A 25,003-nucleotide genomic window follows, 5' to 3' on the forward strand; every position below is an offset into this window, starting at 1 on the left:
AGCCTTAGTACATAGACTCCAAAATTACCAACCAATCAACTCTTAATTGTCACGTTACAGGCTTTGTTTGAAAAATATAAACACAGAAAGAAAAGAGTTTAAAAAGTAAGGGCACTAGAGGATTACATATAATGATAACTATTTTTAAAAGCATAATACTTTATTAGCAATTTATTAAAAATCCTATTAATTGAGGATTAGCAATAGTTCTTTAATTGTAGCAATACTATCAGTGTGTTGCTTAGGCCCATATTTATCAAGCCTTGGAGAGTGATAGATACAGTAGCATGGTGATAAAGTACCAGCCAAACGGCTCCTATCTCCCATGTTACAGGCTGTGTATGAAAAATGACAGTTAGGAGCTGATTGGCTGGTACTTTATCACCATGCTGTTTATCACTCTCCAAGGCTTGATAAATCTGAGCCTTCATTTCTACAAATCTCCATATCCCTCAATTATATTGATGTGTTAGAGGAAATGTAACTGGCAGTTGAGGAGAATATCACAATATTATTATTTAGTTTCAAGTTATTGTCACTTCCCGTTGAATCAGGTTACTGCCTTGTGAACGCTTATTAGTGAAACGCGTGTCGGTGTAATGCTTTGCACAGCCCACGTTACCTGTTAATTGATTTATGCTAAGATCGGTGTAGCTGTCACTGAACTAACAGTATGTTCATGGAATAATATGTTTAAGAATCAGTCCAGTGACACAACTAATTTAACGGAAAGTTGATAAAGCACTGTGATATTATTATTCAGGTAATTTCCCATGAGGAAATTGGAGAAAAAAAATTGGAGAACAGCCTGTACCCCCCAAAAAATGCATAAAAGAGGTGATTTGGGGGTAATTTGCGGCCATTGTAAAGTGAAAACAAATGTGAATTTTTTTTTTAAGTCATTGTTTTTCATATAAATGCTTTTATCGAATTTGGGGTACATAAACATTTATAAAGTTTATTTTGGGGTAATTTAACTGCTTAACTGACAATCTATTTTGCCGAAAACCGCTCCAAAATTGTCGGGTTTTTTTTTATGAGTGAATTAAGTGAAGAACATGACTTTAACCCTATCCCAAATGATTTTAGTTAAAAAAAGGAAAAAAATGTGTCGTCGTCCCCCAAACATCGAAACATTAGGAACATCGCAACTAACGCAGATTTTTTCAAACATCTAAACATCGGGAACATCGCAACTATCGCGGCTTTCATTTTGAAAGCCGGGACAGCCTGCAGGTATCCAGGGGGGGTCTGGGGGTGGCTTGGGAGGGTTAATTTACTCTCCCCAGTGTCTGCCATTGTCTGCAACCACTGGAGGGGGGGGGGGGAATCCTGCTGCGCAGTGATCGGCATCACGGCAGACACAGGGAGAGTGCAGGGAGGCAGAGGTACCTTCCGGTCCCTCTGACAGCAGCAGCGGAGGGAAGTTTCCCTTCCATGTCGCTGCTAACACTCTCTATCTGACTGGTCACATCCTGTGCGACCAGGTCAGATAGATCACTTGCAGGCATGGTCACATCTGATGCCACCATGCCAGGTAAGTGGTTAAGGAGATTTTTTTATTTTTCACCCCAATAATGACATGTAAATATTGGACCAATTAGGCTAATTGAAATCTTCCAATTGTCTAAAAAGTCATTAGTCATTGGGTTAGTGGAGGGGGGGGGGGGTGTCTAAAGGGTGCGTTAGGGGGGAGGGGGGTGTCTAAAGGGTGCTGAAGGGGTCTGCAACATTTTTACCTTAAGATATAGATTTTATATATTTTTTTAGCCCTGCTCTGGGGCTGAGGGAAGACAGCAGCAGCAATTCCTATAGAAATTACCACAACTGTTTTTTTAGCTGGCAACTGAATAGGAAAAACCTTGCTGCTGAACAATATGCCTATATAAGTATATTTATCAATGTATTTCACAATAGGGGGAATGTACTGTTAGATAAAGGCTCATACAGTACAGACGGCATTAAGTGAATGTGGACTTTTATCCTATCTCCTACATAATAGCCCAGATCTGTGACTTTGTGCTTCATTTGCTAATGCTGGGCGGAGTCAAAACACTGGGCGGAGTTAGTCAAATGAGTCACAGATCTGGGCAAATCTATAGGAGACTTGGAGCAGGAGCAGATGGTATGGGCATGGCACAGGCAGGGGTGCATACCTCCCAACTTTCTTCAGGCAGGAGGGACACACACACAGCAAAAAGGAAGCATGGCTAACAGGAAAGGGGGCGTGGCTTCGCGGGTGGACCCGCGATCGCGAGCCACGCCCCTGTTTTCGTCAGTGAGGGGGCATGCCCAGCGCTCTGTGAGCAGCTGGCATGCCCCCAGCGGCGGATTATGAGTCCGGGGGGCCCAGGGCACTTGAGACAGGAACCCTATCTCATTGCTGTGCCTGCCGTGGGTTTGGGGGCGTGGCCTAATTGATGTCCTCGTGGCCACGCCCCCTTATGCAAATTCCAAGATTTTTTTTTTTTTTTTTAATGGGATTTTGGCCCCTCAGCTAGGGGTAAATCCAGAAGGGGGGGGGTCGCTCCCACCTACACACCCGCACAGGCAGAAGACAGCAGAGAGGCTGCTGCCTCCCTGCAACACCACAGACCTGCCAACACGCAGTAGCACAATGCTGCTGCTGTTACTGGCAGGACGGGGGAGCTTCAGAGCTGGGACAGATCTACTCCTGCCGAGGGGCCCCCTAAAACTGTGAGGCCCGGGGTACGTACCCCCTGGGCCCACCCTTAATTCGTACCCCCTGATGCCCCCTCTCCCTCTGTCTCCACTAAATAGACGCTGTGTGCATGCTAAGCAGAACAGCGAGAACAGGAGCTTCCCAACTGCCCCTCCCCCCCCACAGCGGGATAGTGGGACAGACCCGAAAAAATGGGACTGTCCTGCTAAAATCGGGACAGTTGGGAGGTATGGGGGTGTGTGAGGGGGTACGCCATACAGACAGACGGGCACCGGCTCACTGTGTGCTTGACCCCCCACATCAGCATACTCAGGAGGGTCTCTCTGATGCGGAGGAGCGTCACTTTCTGGCACACTCCACGCTTCTTAGCTGCAGTTTTGTGGGGCACCTGCCGCTGTGCTGGTTCCGTACTGCCTCTGTTATCTCCAGCCCCGGCAACCCCACCGCTAGCTGCAGCGCTGCCACCCGCAGTGAGGTGCGCCCAGCTCCTTCACACACTTTAGCCGGCGGGCAGCGCTGCAGAAGTCCGCGCTGCTTGCAGGCTCCGACCCACTCCTCCCTCCAGCCACAGCGTCTCCTGGGGGCTAACCAGTCACTCCCAGTCTCCCCTTACCACAGTGCCAGGCAGCCGCGAGGTCCGCGCCGCGTGCATTCTATGACCCCTCCTACCTCCAGCCTCAGCATCTCCTGGGGGCTAACCAGTCACTCCCAGTCTCCCCTTACCACAGTGCCCGGCAGCCGTGCGAGGTCCGCGGTGTGTGACTGAAGAGTGGGGGGGAGGGATGCGGACGGGCAGAGGAAGCAGGACTCCAGCCTGAGAGCGTCAGCCATGCCAATTCTCCACCAGCAGCAGATCCCAACAGGTTGGAGTGGAACAGCAGCAGCCAGCAGCAGTGACTCCGATAAGACACATCTGTCTGTCACCACTGTTTTGTCCCTAATACCAATCTCTCCCGTGCCCTGTGTTCTGTCATGTCCCTGTCACCCCTGGCCTTGCCCTGTCACCCCTGGCCTTGCCCTGTCACCCTTATCCTGGCCCTTTCACCCTTATCCTGGCCCTGTCACCCCTATCCTGGCCCTGTCAACCAAATCCTGGTCCTGCCGCCCCTACCCTTGCCCTGTCACCCCTATCCTGTCCCTGTCATTTCTGTCCTGGCCCCGTCACCCATGTCCTTGCTCCGTCACCCCTGTTTTGGCCCCGTCACCCCTGTCCTGGCCCCGTCACCCCTGTTCTGACCCCGTCACCCCTGTCCTGGCCCCGTTACTGCATATCCTCCAACTACCTTTTTGGCAGGTACAGTACCCGCAGTGCCTCCAGACCCCTCCCCAATGCGCCACACCTCTGCACCTTCCCCTCCACCACATGCGACACTCCACCCCTCCCCCACACGCTGTGCCTCCAGACCCCTTACACCACCAGCGGCTCCCACTCCCCCACCACCCACAGCACCTCCAGACCCCCTCCACCATCCACCCCCCATATATGTCTACCCCCACACCTGCCCCCCTCCACCCACAGCATCTGCAGACACCCTCCTCCATTTGCGGTCCCCCCCTCACCCACCCACGGCACCTCCGCACCTGCCCCTCCACCACCTGCAGCACCTCCGTACCCCCTTCCCCGTCCGCCGCACCACCCGCACCTGCCTCTCCCCCACCGCGGTGCCTCCGGACCCCCTACCCCACCCCCGGCACCCCCGCCCCTTCCCATCCCACAGCACCTCCGGAACCCTTCACCCATCCGCACCATCCCTGCACCTGCCCCTCCCCAGTGGCACCCTTGCCCCTCCCCCACCGGCAGTGCCTCCGGACCTCTCCCCCATCTACAGCCCCCACTCTTCTGTCTCTCCCCCACCCGCAGCACGTCCCAACCCTTCCCCATCCGGGCCCCCCCCCCGCATCTGCCCCCCCTCCACCTGCAGCATCTACAGACACCCTTCCCCATCCGCAATCCCCCCCCGCACCCGCTCATTCTGCACATCGTGCCCTGCAGGTGCTGTTCACGCCATCGCAAGGGGCTGCGCCTCCTTCACCATCGCACGCCCTTTCATTGTGCAATATTTAACCACTAACAAAGGAATGCAGGTAATACTCCATATAATACAAATATTGAACCCCATATAGGCATGCAAGGGTTAAAGGGGCATAGCCCCTTGCGACGGCGTGAAGAGCGCCCGTAGGGCGCGATGAAGCACCTAGTATGTTAATAACCTAACAGGATTTTATGGGGCTTCTTGGGAAACTCCCATTGAACTGTGTATGTAAATAGCCGACGACACCAAAATCACTGTTCTCCCTGACAAATACCGGTTACTGATTCAGATCATGTGCCTGATACTCGCAGATAAAAAGTAACAATAATTTTAAACTATGTTGAGACATAATCATAACAACAACAACAACAACAACTACTACTATCATTATTATTATTATTATTATTACTACTATTATTATTATTATTTAATCCCTTCTACTGACAGTTTTGTTTTCCTAGGAATGTGGAGATTGGCAGAAGCAGCACAGTGGTAGTATTGCTACAACTGTACGTAAGATCTGCCTAAATATATCTGCACAGACTTGAACTGAAAATTACTTTGTCTGGATAAATCACTCTACTTACAACATAAGCAACATAAGAATATTATTACATATCAATAGGAATCGCAATAGTCACACAATCAAAATGTGTGTATATATAAAGATAGTATATGTGGACAGAGGTTATGACAAGAATGATGAGAGTGCAATAATACCCACATACTATTTGATAATATATCCAAATTATTGATAAAGCCGCCGGGGGCATAAGTTCATACTAGGAGATCGGAGGAGAGGGGCAGTTGATGGTGCGGCCCCCACGGATGCCCATTAGAGCCCAGATGCACCTGGATCCCGGATCTCCAGCAGCAAGCAGCACCTGACTACATGTCTGCACCCGCAGTGTCACTGTAATGCTTTCCATCTGTAAGATGAACCCTACCAATTACAAGGGAAAACAAGGAAACAACTTTTAGGTAGTGCAGATCTTACAATCCGTAGCGGATCTTGCTACGGGCACATGGGATTTTTGCCCGGGGCGCCACCTTCTGGAGGGCGCCGCCGCCGTAGCAAGATCCGCTACTGGTGGTGCCCCTTGTTGCTGTGCTGTGACTGCTGTGCAGTGCGCGATGACGTCATTGCGCACCACACGGCATTGTGGGACCAGCACATAGACGCTAGGGGTCATAATTGACCTCTAGTGTCTATGCTGTGCTATGGGAGAGACGTCATGAAGTCTCTCCCATAGATCCGAGGAGCGGCGCCGGCGGCAGGAGACGGAGGTCAGCAGTGGTCGGGAATCGGGAGCGGGGATGGTGAGCATTAATTAATTAATTTATTTATTTTGTATTTATTTTTTTGTAAGCGGCACAACTCTACTGGGGGGCACAAATGGGGGAACAGTACATATGGAGGAGGGGGGCCAGTCATGAACTTGCAGATGGGGGATGGAGCTCAATAAGGAGTATACAAATATATGTATGTGTGTATGTATGTATCCTCATATAATTAAATATCCCCACCAGGCCCCATATGCAGATGCAGTATATATATATTAACCCAGCACTGTGAAATTTGCCTCAGTGTCCTATACAATTCCTGACATGTTGGTTGGCGTGTATACATACTGTAGGCAGATAGAATGGTCGTCACGCAAGGATTTGAAAGTGAAAGTATATTGTGACTGTTTACAATATACTTTTTCACTTTTAATGTCCTTAAGTGTCCATATTGACCTAGAAATCATGTTGACCTAATGCATGTCGACCAATAGTGGTCGACCTAGAGACTGGATACCATGTTTACTGAAGCAGTTCACCCTAGCCCGCCTAATGGCCACCTGCATCTCCCCCCTGAGAGGTGGTGGTAGTGGGGTCTGCAGGTTAGGAGGTGCTAAGTTCAAGCTTTTCCTAAGGTCCTGAGAGACCTTACACCGGCTCTGACTGAGGGCCTAATTCAGACCTGATCTCAAAATCAAATACTTTCTCTAATGGGCAAAACCATGTGCACTGCAGGTGGGGCAGATGTAACATGTGCAGAGAGAGTTAGATTTGGGTGGGTGATAATGTTTCTGTGCAGGGTAAATACTGGCTGCTTTATTTTTACACTGCAATTTAGATTTCAATTTGAACACACCCCACCCACATCTAACTCTCTCTGCACATGTTACATCTGCCCCTTCTGCAGTGCACATGGTTTTGCTTATTAAAGAAAAAGTTTGCTGTTGCGATCAGGTCTGAATTAGGCCCTCAGACACACACTGCTCCCAGAGCTGTACCAAGACATTTTGATACCCTGTGCGAGAAAGAGAATTGGTGCCGCCCCCCTAGCTAAAATTGTGACAGTGTGCACCAAAGGTGTGCGCAAAAATATAGGGGTGTAGTTTCATGGGTAAGGGGAGTGGTCACAAAATAATACCAATTCATATTATGCCACACAGTAGCTTCCATTATTCAAATTACTCCACACAGTAGTGCCCCCTTTTACACATTATGCCATAGAGAGACCCTTTTACACATTATGCCAGACAGAGCCCCTTTTACACATTATGCCAGACAGAGCCCCTTTTACACATTATGCCAGACAGAGCCCCTTTTACACATTACACCAGACAGAGCCCCCTTTTAAACATTATGCCAGACAGAGCCCCTTTTACACAAAATGCCAGACAGAGCCCCTTTTACACATTATGCCAGACAGAGCCCCTTTTACATATTACACCAGGTAGAGCCCCTTTTTACACATTTCTCCATGTGGTGACCCTTTTTACACAATGAGCCAGGTTGGGCCCATTACACACATTACGCCAGGTAGAGCCTTTTAGACACATTACACCAGGTAGAGCTCCTTGCACACATTATGCCAGTTAGAGCTCATTACACACATTACACCAGGTAGAGCCCCTTTTTTACAAATGACATCAGGTAGAGTTCCTTACACACTTTACACCAAGCAGAGTCCCCGTTTACATATTAAGCCAGGTAGAGCCTTTCTTTACACATTACGCCAGGCAGAGCCCATTACACACATTACACCAGGTAGAGCACCTTTATACACATTACACCAGGTAGAGCCCCTTACACACATTATACCAGGTAGAGCACCTTTACACACATTACACCAGGTAGAGCCCCTTACACACATTACACCAGGTAGAACCCCTTACACACATTACACCAGGTAGAGCCCCTTTTTACACATTACACCAGGTAGAGCCCCTTTTTACACATTACACCAGGTAGAGCCCCTTTTTACACATTACGCCAAGTATGGCCCCTTACACACTCTACACCAGGCAGAGTTCCATTTTACATATTATGCAAGGTAAAGCCCCTATTTACACCCCAGCAGCACCCAGACACACACTCTCCTCCCACTGCATTCACTGCCAACACCTCAGCAGCACCCAGACACGCACTCTCCTCCCACTGCATTCACTGCCAACACCTCAGCAGCACCCAGACACGCACTCTCCTCCCACTGCATTCACTGCCAACACCTCAGCAGCACCCAGACACGCACTCTCCTCCCACTGCATTCACTGCCAACACCTCAGCAGCACCCAGACACGCACTCTCCTCCCACTGCATTCACTGCCAACACCTCAGCAGCACCCAGACACGCACTCTCCTCCCACTGCATTCACTGCCAACACCTCAGCAGCACCCAGACACGCACTCTCCTCCCACTGCATTCACTGCCAACACCTCAGCAGCACCCAGACACGCACTCTCCTCCCACTGCATTCACTGCCAACACCTCAGCAGCACCCAGACACGCACTCTCCTCCCACTGCATTCACTGCCAACACCTCAGCAGCACCCAGACACGCACTCTCCTCCCACTGCATTCACTGCCAACACCTCAGCAGCACCCAGACACACACTCTCCTCCCACTGCATTCACTGCCAACACCTCAGCAGCACCCAGACACACACTCTCCTCCCACTGCATTCACTGCCAACACCTCAGCAGCACCCAGACACACACTCTCCTCCCACTGCATTCACTGCCAACACCTCAGCAGCACCCAGACACACACTCTCCTCCCACTGCATTCACTGCCAACACCTCAGCAGCACCCAGACACGCACTCTCCTCCCACTGCATTCACTGCCAACACCTCAGCAGCACCCAGACACACACTCTCCTCCCCCTGCATTCACTGCCAACACCTCAGCAGCACCCAGACACACACTCTCCTCCCACTGCATTCACTGCCAACACCTCAGCAGCACCCAGATACACACTCTCCTCCCACTGCATTCACTGCCAACACCTCAGCAGCACCCAGACACACACTCTCCTCCCACTGCATTCACTGCCAACACCTCAGCAGCACCCAGATACACACTCTCCTCCCACTGCATTCACTGCCAACACCTCAGCAGCACCCAGATACACACTCTCCTCCCACTGCATTCACTGCCAACACCTCAGCAGCACCCAGACACACACTCTCCTCCCACTGCATTCACTGCCAACACCTCAGCAGCACCCAGACACACACTCTCCTCCCACTGCATTCACTGCCAACACCTCAGCAGCACCCAGACACACACTCTCCTCACACTGCATTCACTGCCAACACCTCAGCAGCACCCAGACACACACTCTCCTCACACTGCATTCACTGCCAACACCTCAGCAGCACCCAGACACACACTCTCCTCCCACTGCATTCACTGCCAACACCTCAGCAGCACCCAGACACTCACTCTCCTCCCCCTGCATTCACTGCCAACACCTCAGCAGCACCCAGACACACACTCTCCTCCCACTGCATTCACTGCCAACACCTCAGCAGCACCCAGACACACACTCTCCTCCCACTGCATTCACTGCCAACACCTCAGCAGCACCCAGACACACACTCTCCTCCCACTGCATTCACTGCCAACACCTCAGCAGCACCCAGACACACACTCTCCTCCCACTGCATTCACTGCCAACACCTCAGCAGCACCCAGACACACACTCTCCTCCCCCTGCATTCACTGCCAACACCTCAGCAGCACCCAGACACACACTCTTCTCCCACTGCATTCACTGCCAACACCTCAGCAGCACCCAGACACACACTCTCCTCCCACTGCATTCACTGCCAACACCTCAGCAGCACCCAGACACACACTCTCCTCCCACTGCATTCACTGCCAACACCTCAGTAGCACCCAGATACACAAACTCCTCCCACTGCATTCACTGCCAACACCTCAGCAGCACCCAGATACACACTCTCCTCCCACTGCATTCACTGCCAACACCTCAGCAGCACCCAGACACACACTCTCCTCCCACTGCATTCACTACCAACACCTCAGCAGCACACAGACACACTCTCCTCCCACTGCATTCACTGCCAACACCTCAGCAGCACCCAGATACACACTCTCCTCCCCCTGCATTCACTGCCAACACCTCAGCAGCACCCAGATACACACTCTCCTCCCACTGCATTCACTACCAACACCTCAGCAGCACCCAGACACACACTCTCCTCCCCCTGCATTCACTGCCAACACCTCAGCAGCACCCAGACACACACTCTCCTCCCACTGCATTCACTGCCAACACCTCAGCAGCACCCAGACACACACTCTCCTCCCACTGCATTCACTGCCAACACCTCAGCAGCACCCAGACACACACTCTCCTCCCACTGCATTCACTGCCAACACCTCAGCAGCACCCATACACACACTCTCCTCCCACTGCATTCACTGCCAACACCTCAGCAGCACCCAGACACGCACTCTCCTCCCACTGCATTCACTGCCAAGACCTCAGCAGCACCCAGACACACACTCTCCTCCCACTGCATTCACTGCCAACACCTCAGCAGCACCCAGACACACACTCTCCTCCCACTGCATTCGCTGCCAACACCTCAGCAGCACCCAGACACGCACTCTCCTCCCACTGCATTCACTGCCAAGACCTCAGCAGCACCCAGACACACACTCTCCTCCCACTGCATTCACTGCCAACACCTCAGCAGCACCCAGACACACACTCTCCTCCCCCTGCATCCACTGCCAACACCTCAGCAGCACCCAGATACACACTCTCCTCCCCCTGCATTCACTGCCAACACCTCAGCAGCACCCAGATAAACACTCTCCCCTATTAACTACTAACACCCCAGCACACAAACACTACCTGTTGCTGATCTTGATCTTCTGTTCTTATTATTTGCTGCTCCCACAGCAACAGCAGAGGCAGAGGTCCCATGTGTGAGGGGGAAGAGCCAAAGGAGGGAGGGGCCATGCATGCTAGCCTGTGCCCCTCCCCTTTATGCATATTGGTGGTGGTTGCTTGCTGGAGAGCCATCACTAGACAGGCCTGGATTCCGGGGTGGGGGCCCTGGGAGTGGGAGGACTGCAGCACATGCCCCCTGCTTATTCATACTCTGGGGTGACAAAGCAGTAACTGGGGCAATGAAAGAGGTCAAGGTGCCCCATTCACCGCTGGCGCCCGGAGGTGACCGTCTTCCATTGTCTCCTGTATTTATGCCCCTGATAGTATTAGTACTTACTGTAGCTTTGGTTTTTATGCTGACCTCACAAACCTTCACTCTTTTTATGTATTTCTTATGTTGCTGTTTGTGACAGATCCTGTCCTCACATAGCAGATTTGTGATAAATTGATAATAAAGTATTATGCTTTTAAAAACAGTTATCATTAGATATCAATCCTCTAGTGCGATGTCTACAAATGTGTGCGTCAGCTGAGACTATTCGCACCCACAGTCACACAATGCAATGTCTGCAGGTTCCTGGCTACATCTGTATGTTATCTAGTTATTCCGTCTGAACAGAGACTAGCAGCACATCCTATTAGTCACATATAGATATATTTTGAAATAATCATTTATTTGGGTTAAGAGGACAAAATATAATAAATGTAATTCACTGCAAGAATACTTTTGCTTTGGATTTTGGATTTGAGAAAATGACAGGAGCTGATTGGTTGCTATTTTACCTCTCTCCACTTTCTCTTTCTCCAAGCTTTGGTAAATCTCCCCCATTGTGAGTTTATTACCAAGCATTCCAAGTATATGTAAAACATAATTATTGAATTGTATGAAATTCTTGTAGTCATCTGTGCTCCATTATATTCACAGGAAATAACTGTCCTTTATTGAAATGCTACGTAATGTTATAATAACACGCCACCAGGTGGCAGCCTTGTACTTGTCATTTATTGCAGTAGAAGTCAGGAAACCGTGAACCATCTTCTAGGTTTAAATGTTTAAGAGTCTAATTACTAAGATGAGAAAATGCTATTTCCTCCAGGAAAGGGTGTTAGGACAATCCATGTTTACCAGATTTCCCAGGTGAAGACTGCGCTATGATCTGCATGGACATCCCTTGTTAATAGGAATAGTGGCAGTCCATGTATTGCTGTAATATATGTTCCTATGTTCTTGGTAAATTGGAGTGATAACTGGTATTATACTGCTTCAATGAGAAGATAATTTGTGTAATAAAATAAATAGGAGAACTAATCTAACAATTTCATATGATAACCCTGAGGGTGTAAAAGGTCTAAGATCCTGTCGTCTGGATGTAATGGAGTCTCAAATCGCCGGATGTGCAGGATGCCAGCCGACCTCAGATGTTTGTTTGTTTGTTTTTTAAAGGGGCACACACTAACAAAACCATGTCTTCTAAGTGATTGCCCCTTCAAAAAATCCACAAAAAACTCTGTTACATCCCGCCGTGTATGTCAGCACATCCTGTGTAGAAATGATCAATATCATATTAATAAAGGAGCTAATTAAGCTAAAGCTCCAGGCCCATTTGATAAATAGGCCCTAACCCCAACGTAGGTCACCTCTGGATCTGTGCACTGGCCCATGACTGGTGACAGCAAAGGTGATCACTGATCTCTCACAAATCATAGAAACATAGAAACATAGAATGTGACGGCAGATAAAAACCACTTGGCCCATCTAGTCTGCCCCTTTTTTTTTTATCCATTAGGTAATCTCAGCCCTTTTTGAACCTTAATTCTTTGTAAGGATATTCATATGTCTATCCCAAGCATGTTTAAATTGCTCTACAGACTTAGCCTCTACCACCTCTGATGGGAGGATATTCCACTTATCCACTACTCTTTCTGTGAAGTAATTTTTCCTCAAATTTCCCCTGAACCCCCCCCCTCCAGTCTCAATGTATGTCCTCGAGTTCTAATACTTCTCTTCCTTTGAAGAATGTTTCCCTCCTGAACTTTGTTTAGACCCTTGATATATTTGAAAGTTTCTATCATGTCCCCCCTTTCCCTTCTCTCCTCCAAACTATACATGTTAAGATCTTTTAGCCTTTCCGGGTAAGTTTTGTGATGTAGGCCATGCACCATTTTAGTTTCCCTTCTTTGTACACTCTCTAATGTATTTATATCCTTCTGGAGATATGGTCTCCAGAACTGGACACAGTATTCCAGATGGGGCCATACCAATGACCTATACAGTGGCATTATCACTTCTTTTTTCCTGCTACTGATTCCTCTCCCTATGCAACCAAGCATCTGACTTGCCTTTCTCATTGCTTTGTTGCATTGCTTTCCTGCCTTCAAGTCACTTGAAATAGTGACTCCTAAATCCCTTTCCTCCTCAGTAGTTTCCATTATAGTACCCTTGATACTATACTTAGCCTTTGGGTTTTTGAGACCCAAGTGCACGATTTTGCATTTTTTAGCATTAAACTGTAGTTGCCACGTTCTTGACCATTTCTCAAGCCTACCTAGGTCATCAATCATTTGTTTTACCCCTCCCGGTGTGTCTACCCTCTTGCATATCTTTGTATCATCTGCAAAAAGGCATACCTTCCCTTCAATACCATTTGCAATGTCACCAACAAAGATATTAAAGAGAACTGGACCAAGTACAGATCCCTGGGGTACTCCACTGGTAACATTTCCCTCCATAGATTGCACTCCATTAACTACAACTGTCTGTTTCCTATCCTGCAACCAGTTTCAAATCCATTTAACTGTTTTATAATCCACCCCCACGCTTTCATGTTTATTTAGCAGTCTGCGATGTGGGACAGTGTCAAATGCCTTACTAAAGTCTAGATATGCTACATCTACAGCTCTCCCTTGATCTATTATTTTCGTCACAGAGTCAAAAAAGTCAATAAGATTTTTTTGGCATGATCTCCCACCAGTAAATCCATGCTGTTTTGGATCCTGTAAGTTGTTTGATTTAAGATATTCCACAACTCTTTCTTTTAGTAGTTTTTCCATTACTTTCCCTACTACTGATGTAAGGCTTACTGGTCTGTAGTTACCTGCTTCTTCCCTGCTTCCACTCTTGCGCAGTGGAACTACATTTGCTCTTTTCCAGTCCTCTGGAATGGCACCTGTACTTAGAGACTGGTTAAATAATTCTGTTAAAGGTGTCACCAGCACATCTTTTAGCTCTTTTAGTATCCTTGGGTGTATCCCATCTGGTCCCATTGATTTATCCACTTTTAGTTTTGAAAGTTCTGCTAGGACCTTCTCTGTAAATGTACTTTCATCTACCATATTTTTATGAATGTCCTTGCAACTTAACTGTGGCCCCATCCCTTCTTCTGTAGTAAATACTGAGCAAAAATTATTATTTAGGTGATCTGCTGTTAGCTTATCTCCCTCCACCGAATGCTCACTCTCTGTCTTAAGTCTTATTATTCCTCCATTTGATTTTCTCCTTTCACTTATATACTTAAAAAAAGTTTTGCCCCCTTTATCTACTGACTGGGACATTTTCTCCTCAGCTTCTGCCTTTGCACGTCTGATCACTTTCTTAGCATCCTTCCGTCTGTCCAGATACACCTCTTTGTCGTTATTATTTTGAGTCTGTTTGTATTTCCTAAAAGCCATCTTTTTGCCTTCACACTAGTTGATACTTCTTTTGTGAACCACGTTGGCTTCCTTTCCCTGGTGCTTTTCCTAACCCTTTTGATACAAAGGTCTGTTTCCCTTAGTATTTCACTTTTCAGTTTTTCCCACCTCTCCTGCACTCCTTCCAAGTTCCTCCAGTCTGCCAATGACTCACTTAAACATCTCCCCATTTTTGCAAAGTCAGCATTTCTAAAATCCAACACCTTTGTTTTTGTGTGATAGGAGTTGGATCCTGTCTTTATATTAAACCATACTGCTTGATGATCACTGGATCCCAGGTGCTCACCCACATATGTGTCGGATATCCTATCACCATTTGTAAGAATTAAATCTAATATTGAGTATTTGCGAGTGGGCTCCCTCACCAATTGCTTGAGAGATGCTCCCTGTAAGGAATGTAGAAATTTGCCACTTGTAGCTGAACTTGCAAAAAAACCCTCCCAATTTACATCAGGTAAATTAAAGTCTCCCATGATTATGACTTCTCTCTTTAAAGCCATTTTAGTGATGTCCAACAATAGGTTCCTGTCCAAATCCTGCCCCTGGCCTAGTGGTCTATAGATCACCCCAATGCGAATAATGTCCTTCTCTGCGGTTTCTATGGTGGCCCAAAGGGCCTCAGTTTTGTCTGCAATATTTTGTATTAAAGTATAATTTATGCTTTTTTTCACATTCATTGCTACCCCTCCTCCTATTCTTCCTATTATATCTTTCCTAAATAAATTGTATCCTGGTATAACTATGTCCCAGTCATGATTCTCATTGCACCATGACTCTGTAATTGCCACAAAATCCAGTTTATCCCTTGTCATTATTGCAATTAGCTCTGGAATTTTGTCTCCTAAGCTCCTAGCATTTGCACACATAGCTTTAAGAATTTTGTCTGTGCATTTGTTATTAGTAGCCATGTCCAGACAGTACAAAATAAATGACAAGTTTAAAGTTGAAATTACCTGTTTGGGGATGTTGCTCAGTGTTTGGTTTTGTTTTTTTTTTACTAATCAGGAATCACACTCTGTCCTGTACACCACGACTACACCTCAGTAAATGTAAAGATATAGTACCCTGACCACAATGGCCAAATGATCAAAGGAGGTAAACACCAGAGAGCATGCAATAATAAACTGTTTCACTGTGCAACTTCCCCACACATGCAATGCCAATTACAAGGCAATCACTACACATATACATACAATAGAAGTCGCAAAGAAGTAAATTTGTAGTTGTTGTTGGTGCTTGTTGTTTTCTTTCAATTTTCGTACAGTTTAAGTACAGGCTAAGTACAGTAAAGGCTGATAAACCACTTACAGTATATTTCTCCACTTTGATATCTACACTCTATCTATGTCAGCCTGGATTGTCAGCCGTGTATCCCTTAATATGTAGACCAAATACCAAGTGTTTGCATTTCCTCTGATTAAGGCCACACCTCACTACCCATCACCCACAGAGGGTCAGTGAGGAGAGCAATAAAATTAAAACAAACAAAATGCTGAGGGGGGCAGATACCATCACAAAAGTACAAAACAATAACAGATAAAACTGCTTTTTTACACATATTATAATTACCTAAGAATGCTGTTATATTATCTAAGCCCAATGCAACAGTGTCTGCTGGGAGCAGTAGTTCAAATTAATTACCTAAGAATGCTGTTATATTAGCTAAGCCCAATGCAACAGTGTCTGCTGGGAGCAGTAGTTCGAATTAATTACCTAAGAATGCTGTTATATTAACTAAGCCCACCACCATCATCATCATCGTCATCATCATCATCATCATCATCATCATCATCATCGTCATCATCATCATCATCATCAGTGATTTCAGCAGCACCAAATAATCCTCTACCACAGTGATGGGAACCCTTTGGCACTCCAGCTGTTGTTGAACTACACATACCAGCATGTCCTGCTTCAGTTTTGCTCCTTAGCTATGCTAAAACTGTTGCAGGGCATGTGTAGTTCAGCAACAGCTGGAATGCCAAAGGTTCCCCATCACTGCTCTATGATATACAGAAATATATTGATCATTACCTGTCATTCCCCATGTCCCAAGCAGATGCCTATTAAATGTGGACATAAGTAGTTACTTGTCGCTGAAGACAGGATGACTGAAGCTTAAGTTGCAGAATTGCTTTAGAACATCCTGTTTATTATTTATTTAACTGTGATCTTAATCTTTATTATTTAGTATTTGTGTCATGACAGTGTCCATGCAGAGTCACACATCTAGTTTCAGGCGCATGCAGGGAGACGTGTATTGAAAATGTATTCGGTGGTGTCTTTTCTTTTTTAATATATACTATATACAGAATCTGTTAGAGCCATACATCTTGTAACATGTTTATTTAGTGGGTAGAGATGTCTTGTGCACAATGTTTTGCATTATCTGTTCATCAGTGAGGTTTTAGTTTTACTTTGACTTGGTGACAGCATTTTGTGTGGGGAAAAGACAACATAAAGTTGTCCATAACTATATACTGGAGATGGTAAATGTGTTGCACAGTCTGCTACAGTGTGACCTTGCCTTTTATTTGTAGTCATGGTGAAATTCATGCCCTTATTTATCAATGAGCGATGACTTTCACTGTGAGTGATAAATTGCACCAAGTAGAGCCCTTTTTTACACATTATGCCAGGTAGAGCCCCTTACACACATTATACCAGGTAGAGCCCTTTACACACATTACACCAGGTAGAGCCCCTTACACACATTATACCAGGTGGTGCGCCTTACACACATTACACCAGGTAGAGCCCCTTACACACATTATACCAGGTAGAGCCCCTTACACACATTATACCAGGTACAACCCCTTACACACATTACACCAGGTAGAGCCCCTTACACACATTATACCAGGTAGAGCCCCTTACACACATTATACCAGGTAGAGCCCCTTACACACTTTATACCAGGTAGAGCCCCTTACACACATTACACCAGGTAGAGCCCCTTACACACATTATACCAGGTACAGCCCCTTACACACATTACACCAGGTAGAGCCCCTTACACACATTATACCAGGTAGAGCCCCTTACACACATTATACCAGGTAGAGCCCCTTACACACATTATACCAGGTAGAGCCCCTTACACACTTTATACCAGGTAGAGCCCCTTACACACATTACACCAGGTAGAGCCTCTTTTTACACATTACGCCAAGTAGAGACCCTTACACACATTACACCAGGTAGAGCCCCTTACACACATTACACCAGGTAGAACCCCTTTTTACACATTACGCCAAGTAGAGCCCCTTACACAATTTACACCAGGCAGAGTCCCATTTTAAATATTATGCAAGGTAAAGCCCCTATTTACACCCCAGCAGTACACAGACACACACTCTCCTCCCCCTGCATTCACTGCCAACACCTCAGCAGCACCCAGACACACACTCTCCTCCCCCTGCATCCACTGCCAACACCTCAGTAGCACCCAGATAAACACTCTCCCCAATTAACTACTAACACCCCAGCACACAAACACTACCTGTTGCTGATCTTGATCTTCTGTGCTTATTACTTGCTGCTCCCACAGCAACAGCAGAGGCAGAGGTCCCATGTGTGAGAGGGAAGAGCCAAAGAAGGGAGGGGCCATGCATGCCAGCCTGTGCCCCTCCCCTTTATGCATATTGGTGGTGGTTGCTTGCTGGAGAGCCATCACTAGATAGGCCTGGATTCCGGGGTGGGAGGACAGCAGCACATGCCCCCTGCAAATTCCTACTCTGGGGTTTACAAAGCAGAACCTGGGGCAATGAAAGAGGTCAAGGTGCCCCATTCACCGCAGGCGCCCGGAGGTGACCGTCTTCCATTGTCTCCTGCATTTATGCCCCTGATAGTATTAGTACTTACAGTAGCTTTGGTTTTTATGCTGACCTCACAGATCTTCACTCTTTTTATCTATTTTTTATGTTGCTGTTTGTGACAGATCCAGTCCTCACGTAGCAGATTTGTTATAAATTGATAATAAAGTATTATGCTTTTAGAAATAGTTATCATTAGATATCAATCCTCTAGTGCCATGCCTACAACTGTGTGCATCTGCTGAGACTATTCGCACCCGCAGTCACACAATGCAATGTCTGCAGGTTCCAGGCTACATCTGTATGTTATCTAGTATTCCGTCTGAGCAGAGACTAGCAGCACATCCTATTAGTCACATATAGATATATTTTGAAATAATCATTTATTTGGATTAAGAGGACAAAATTGGATTTTGGATTTGAAAAAATGACAAAAGCTGATTGGTTGCTATTTTACTTCTCTCCACCTTCTCTTTCTCCAAGCTTTGATAAATCTCCCCCATTGTGAGTTTATCACCAAGCATTCCAAGTATATATACAACATAATTATTGAATCGTATGAAATACTTGTAAACAACACTGAGTAGTCATCTGTGCTCCATTATATTAACAGAAAATAACGGTCCTTTATCGAAATGTCACGTAATGTTATAACACGCCACCAGGTGGCAGCATTGTACTTATTATGTACTGACGTGCACCAAATTCTGTGGTTTCTGATGCCCTGATACTTATGTCAGTGTCATCTGCTGATGCAGCTATATTTATGTACCCTGTACTTGTCCTATATTGTCTTCAACTGTAAGTCGCTGTTTTCATGTTTTGCGTATTTGTTCATGCACTCTGTAATTGGGCGCTGCAGAACCCTTGTGGCGCCATATAAATAAAGGATAACAATAATAATGCTAATAATAATAATAATAATAATAATAATAATTGCTGTAGAATCCACAAAACTGTAAACAATCTTCTAGGTTTAAATGTCAAAGTGTCTAATTACTAAGATGAGAAAGAGCTATTTCCTCCGGAAAGGGTGTAAGGACAATCCATGTTTATCAGATTTCCCAGGTGAAGACTGCGCTCTGATCTGCATGGATATGCCTTTCTAATAGGAATAGCTGCAGTCCGTGTACTGCTGTAATATATGTTCCTATGTTCTTGGTAAATTGGAGTGATAACTGGCATTATACTGTTTCGATAAGAAAATAATTTTGCGCAATAAAATAAATAGGAGAACTAATCTAACAATTTCATACCAATGAAAAATAACCCTGAGGGTGTGAAAGGTCGAAGAACCTGTCGTCAGGAGTCCGTGATTGCCAGAGGTGCCGGATGCTGGATGTTCTCAGATTTTTTTCTTCTTCAGATTTTCACACTCACTGCTTGACCCATTCCAGTCTGGCTTCCGTCCTCTCCACTCCACTGAAACTGCCCTCACAAAAGTCTGCAATGACCTCCATGCTGCCAAATCTAAGGACCACTACTCTCTACTTATTCTTCTAGATCTCTCTGCTGCTTTTGACACTGTGGACCACCCTCTCCTACTGCAAATCCTTCACTCCATTGGTCTGTGTGATACTGTCCTCTCTTGGCTGTTTTCCTACCTCTCTGACCGTTCATTCTCTGTCTCCTCTCATGACTCCACCTCCCCCTCACTTCCACTAACTGTAAGGGTACCCCAAGGTTCTGTCCTTGGTCCTCTTCTCTTCTCTCTCTATAGGTCCTCACTAGGTAAGCTCATTAGTTCTTTGATTTTCCAATATCATCTCTATGCTGATGACACCCAAATCTATCTTTCCTCTCCAGACCTCTCCCCTGCTCTCCTCACTCGTATCTCCAACTGTCTCTCTGCTGTCTCTTCCTGGATGTCCCAGCGCTTTCTAAACTCAACATGTCTAAGACCGAGCTGATCATCTTCCCTCCCTCCCGCATAACCTCACCTCCTACAATCTCATTATCTATTGATGGCACTACTAACCCCTCTAGCCCCCAAGTGCGCTGTCTTGGAGTAATCCTTGACTCCTCCCTCTCCTTCAAACCACACATTCACCACATCTCACAAACTTGCCGTTTTCATCTAAAAAATATTTCCAGGATCAGACCCTTTCTGACCCAGGATGCTACTAAGACTCTTATCCACTCACTGGTCATCTCCAGACTGGACTACTGTAATCTGCTCCTGACTGGCATTCCTGACAAATACCTCTCTCCACTCCAATCTATCCTCAATGCTGCTGCCCGGCTCATCTTCCTCACCAAACGCACTACGTCCACCTCTCCTCTCTTACTAGACCTTCACTGGCTCCCCTTCCCTTTCAGAATCCATTACAAGCTTCTCACACTCGCTTACAAAGGCTCCGACTCTATGGAACTCAGTGCGAGAGGCCCCAACTATAGAATACTTCAAAAGTAGACTCAAGACTTTCCTGTTTACTCAGCATTTCCATAATGTCCCTTTTAGTATCATCATGCTTCTGTATTTTATGAAAAGCTTTTCTGTACGTCATTGTTTCTGTACTATATTATGCTATGTATCTGTTAAGCGCCTTGAGTCCTATTGGAGAAAGAACGCTATGTAAATAAAATTATTATTAATTAATATTAGAATTATTACAAAGCCCTCACCCACTCCTCTCCCATCTACATCTCTGACCTTATTTCCCTTTACTCTCCCACCCATCCTCTTCGCTCTGCTAATGCACGCCGACTCTCCTGTCTACTGATTACCTCCTCCCACTCCTACCTCCAAGATTTTTCACGTGCTGCTCCCTTTCTCTGGAATTCCCTACCTCTCCCCCTCAGACTCTCCACCTCTCTACAGAACTTCAAACGGGCTCTCAAGACCCACTTCTTCACCAAACCCAGCCAAATCTCATCCTAACCCTCTGTCCCACGCTCTCTATGTACCCCATCTGTGTCACCCCTGTCTGTCTACCCCTCCCCTATAGATTGTAAGCTCTCACGAGCAGGGCCCTCTTCCCTCATGTGCTTATCCTTTTCTTACTTTAATAATCTTCAACTGCACCAAATCCATCAGTCTTCTGCCACCTGATACTTATTCCAGTGTCATTACCCTGTACTTGTCCTATATTGTCGTCAACTGTAAGTTGCTGTTTTCCTGTTTTGATTATTTGTTTATGTAATTGGGCGCTGCGGAACCCTTGTGGCGCCATATAAATAAAGGATAATAATAATAATAATGCTGTGACTGTATTTCTACATCATCATTCACCGGTGTTGCGAATGATGTATCAGAACTTTTCTCTTCACCCTGTCCTGTATCTTTTGTGGCACAGATCTCATACTTAATTACTTTCCTGGGAGGATGTGCTGTCCGAGGCCCCTTCCCTGTAAGAGAATAGTGTGTCTTCTTCCAGGTAGTGGTGAATGCTTGTGTATCCCCACCTTTGGCTGACTCCTCTTCTCCCCACCCTGTGTTATATAGCACCAGGGCCATCTTAACAGCAGTGTAGGCCCCTGGGCACAGCAATGCACTGGGCCCCCTACCCATCCTCCAGCATTATGGGTGGGGGTTGCTATAAGCGGCAGCTTTGATGTCCCATGGGCGGTAGAGGGTGTTCTATCTTCATGTAGGACCTGGAGCAGTAATTTCTGCTAATTACTCCTTTACTGCCCAGATGGGGCTAAACTGTAGAAGGGGGCATTGGGCTGAATGAAGGGGCCCTGGTACATGACTTCCAGGGTGTTAGGGGGTGTTTAATATGTAGGGGAGGGGTGGATAGTGGAGTGGGCTTAATATTTATCATTTTCTGGTGGGGGGGGAGGGGGGCAGATTGCTTGACTGCAGATATCTCAAGTTCCTGAAAATATATTTCTTATCTTAGATTGGGGGAAAAAATCTAGAGAGTTCCACCTTTCAGGAGGTACTGGGGACTTGGGGATCAGAGTTCAGGAGCCAGAGCAACTCACCAACGAAAATATAAAACTGCATATTAGTGGTGTGGAGCTGAAGCAGGGACCAGCTGCTGGAAGGCTGATATCTTTGGTTCTGGGCATAGTAGAGACAAGCTGCCAGTGTCCACCAAAACGGGAGAGTCACAGCTTTTGGATTATACCCTCAGACAATCTCTAAATCAGACAGAACCTGAGATATCTGACTGGAAAGAGCAATTAACAGGCTTGGATGGGGACCTCTGCTTTCAAGTCAGATATCACCAGTTCCCCAGGGCCGATTTTCAAAAATCTGGTACCCCTGGAAAGAGGGGACCCTCAGCTATCAACCTTGGGCCCTTAAACTCCTGGGGCCCTTGGGCAAGAGCCCATTGAGCCCATACGAAAAGACGGCCATAGCACGATCTTTGCTTTCTCATAGGGTGAAGGAGGTACTGCAGGCGGGACTGAAGGGACGAGGCTTTCCTGCACTTCCTCATCCACATCACACTTAGCTATTTGCTTGGTATGTTAAACACACCAGCATTCAGTGCATCCTGATACATCCTTCCCTGCGAGACTTTACACTGCCCAGACACATCTTTCTGCATACCTCCCAACTTTGTCCTGGCCCAAGGAGGGACACGTGCGCGGCAAAAAAGGGGCATGTTCTGTGCAAAAGGGGGCGTGGCTTTGCAGGGGACCCGTGATCGCAAGCCACGCCCCCATTTTTGTCACTGAGGAGCATGCACAGCGTCTATTCACCGCTGCTCTGCTAAGCAGTGCAGCGAGAGACAGAGCCTCCCAACTGCCCCCCCCCTACCGCGGGACACTACAGCCCGTGGGTGGGACAGCGGGACAGTCCTCAAAAAACGGGACTGTCCCGTGAAAATCGGGACAGTTGGGAGGTGTGTTTCTGTGCTAATACAATTATCTCCTCTTTAGCAATATCCACATTCAATGAATCAAAAATCATTTGTTTCTCAGGTGTTTCATAATGGACAGGGACTTTGCCTAACTTTTGTATAACCTGTCCCTGAAATGTTCTGTCACCACCCTCCTCCTGATCGCCTAAAGCTGCCAGTTCCACAGACTTGCACACATGCAACACTCTCTGTGCTTCTGCTTGCTCAGTGAACAATGGTATATTGGCCCTCATTCCGAGTTGATTGCTCGCTAGCTGCTTTTAGCAGCATTGCACACGCTAGGCCGCCGCCCTCTGGGAGTGTATCTTAGCTTAGCAGAAGTGCAAACGAAAGATTAGCAGAAGTGCTCGAAAAAAATTTCATGCCGTTTCTGAGTAGCTCCAGACCTACTCCTACCTTGCGATCACTGCAGACAGTTTAGTTCCTGTTTTGACGTCACAAACACGCCCTGCGTTCGGCCAGCCACTCTCCCGGAGTTCAGAGACGTATCGCGTTGGCCGCGCAGCACAGCCGATGGCCAATATATCTACCGATATATTGGCGCGTCGCTGTGTGTGTACGGGGCGGTCGGCCGACTGCCCGTATACATGCTGCGGCGGCCGGCGGTGATTGACAGCTGAACTGGGCGGGCACCGCACAGATCACATAAATAATAATGTTGAGCCAATCAGTTATCTCCCATAATTCATAAACTAAAATTCATTAACTTATTAGCAATCTTATTTTTTGTTGATTTTGGGTGCTCCCTGGAATATATTAAATCATATAAAGAACAAAGAAGAGAAAAAGTATTCCACAATGGGGCTCTCATTTGTAACTAGTTGGGCTGGTTACACCTATGTGTCTGATATTTGGACTGGACAAACAGACAGCGGTAGTAAGAGTATTTAATTAATTAGGGATGACAGGTGTTCTTCTCCTGTGTGTTGGATCGGCAATATGCATGACATATAAAAACAGCATAGGAGTATAAGGGATCAGGGCCATTGCTAGGGTGTTCGGGGGGGTTACACAGTGACAGGACACAGGGGTTGACACAATGACAGGACAGTGACAGGACATGGGGGTGACAGTGACAGGACGGTGACACAGTGTCAGGACACGCGGGGGTGACAGGACACAAGAGGGGGGTGACACAGTGACAGGACATGGGAGGGGGGTGACACAGTGACAGGACACAGGAGGGGGGTGACACAGTGACAGGACACGGGAGGGGGTGACACAGTGACAGGACACGGAAGGGGGTGACACAGTGACAGGACACAGGAGGGGGGTGCCACAGTGACAGGACATGGGAGGGGGGTGACACAGTGACAGGACATGGGAGGGGGTGACAGAGTGACAGGACACAGGAGGGGGGTGACACAGTGACAGGACATGGGAGGGGGTGACAGAGTGACAGGACACGGGAGGGGGGTGACACAGTGACAGGATATGGGAGGGGGGTGACACAGTGACAGGACATGGGAGGGGGGTGACACAGTGACAGGACACAGGAGGGGGGTGACACAGTGACAGAACACGGGAGGGGGTGACACAGTGACAGGACACGGGAGGGGGGGTGACACAGTGACAGGACACGGGAGGGGGGTGACACAGTGACTGTTAGAAAACTGGGGGGCAAGAGAGACACAAGGCTGAAACAGAACACAGAGAGGAAAGGGAGGGGGGGTGACACATTAAGAAGAGGGCCAGGGATCCGCACCCCTTGCGATTACCAATGAGTCCCTTGTTGTGTCCTTATCTCCCTGAATCCAAAA

Source organism: Pseudophryne corroboree, chromosome 10 (assembly GCF_028390025.1).
Source record: "Pseudophryne corroboree isolate aPseCor3 chromosome 10, aPseCor3.hap2, whole genome shotgun sequence".
NCBI classification, from domain to species: Eukaryota; Metazoa; Chordata; class Amphibia; order Anura; family Myobatrachidae; genus Pseudophryne; species Pseudophryne corroboree.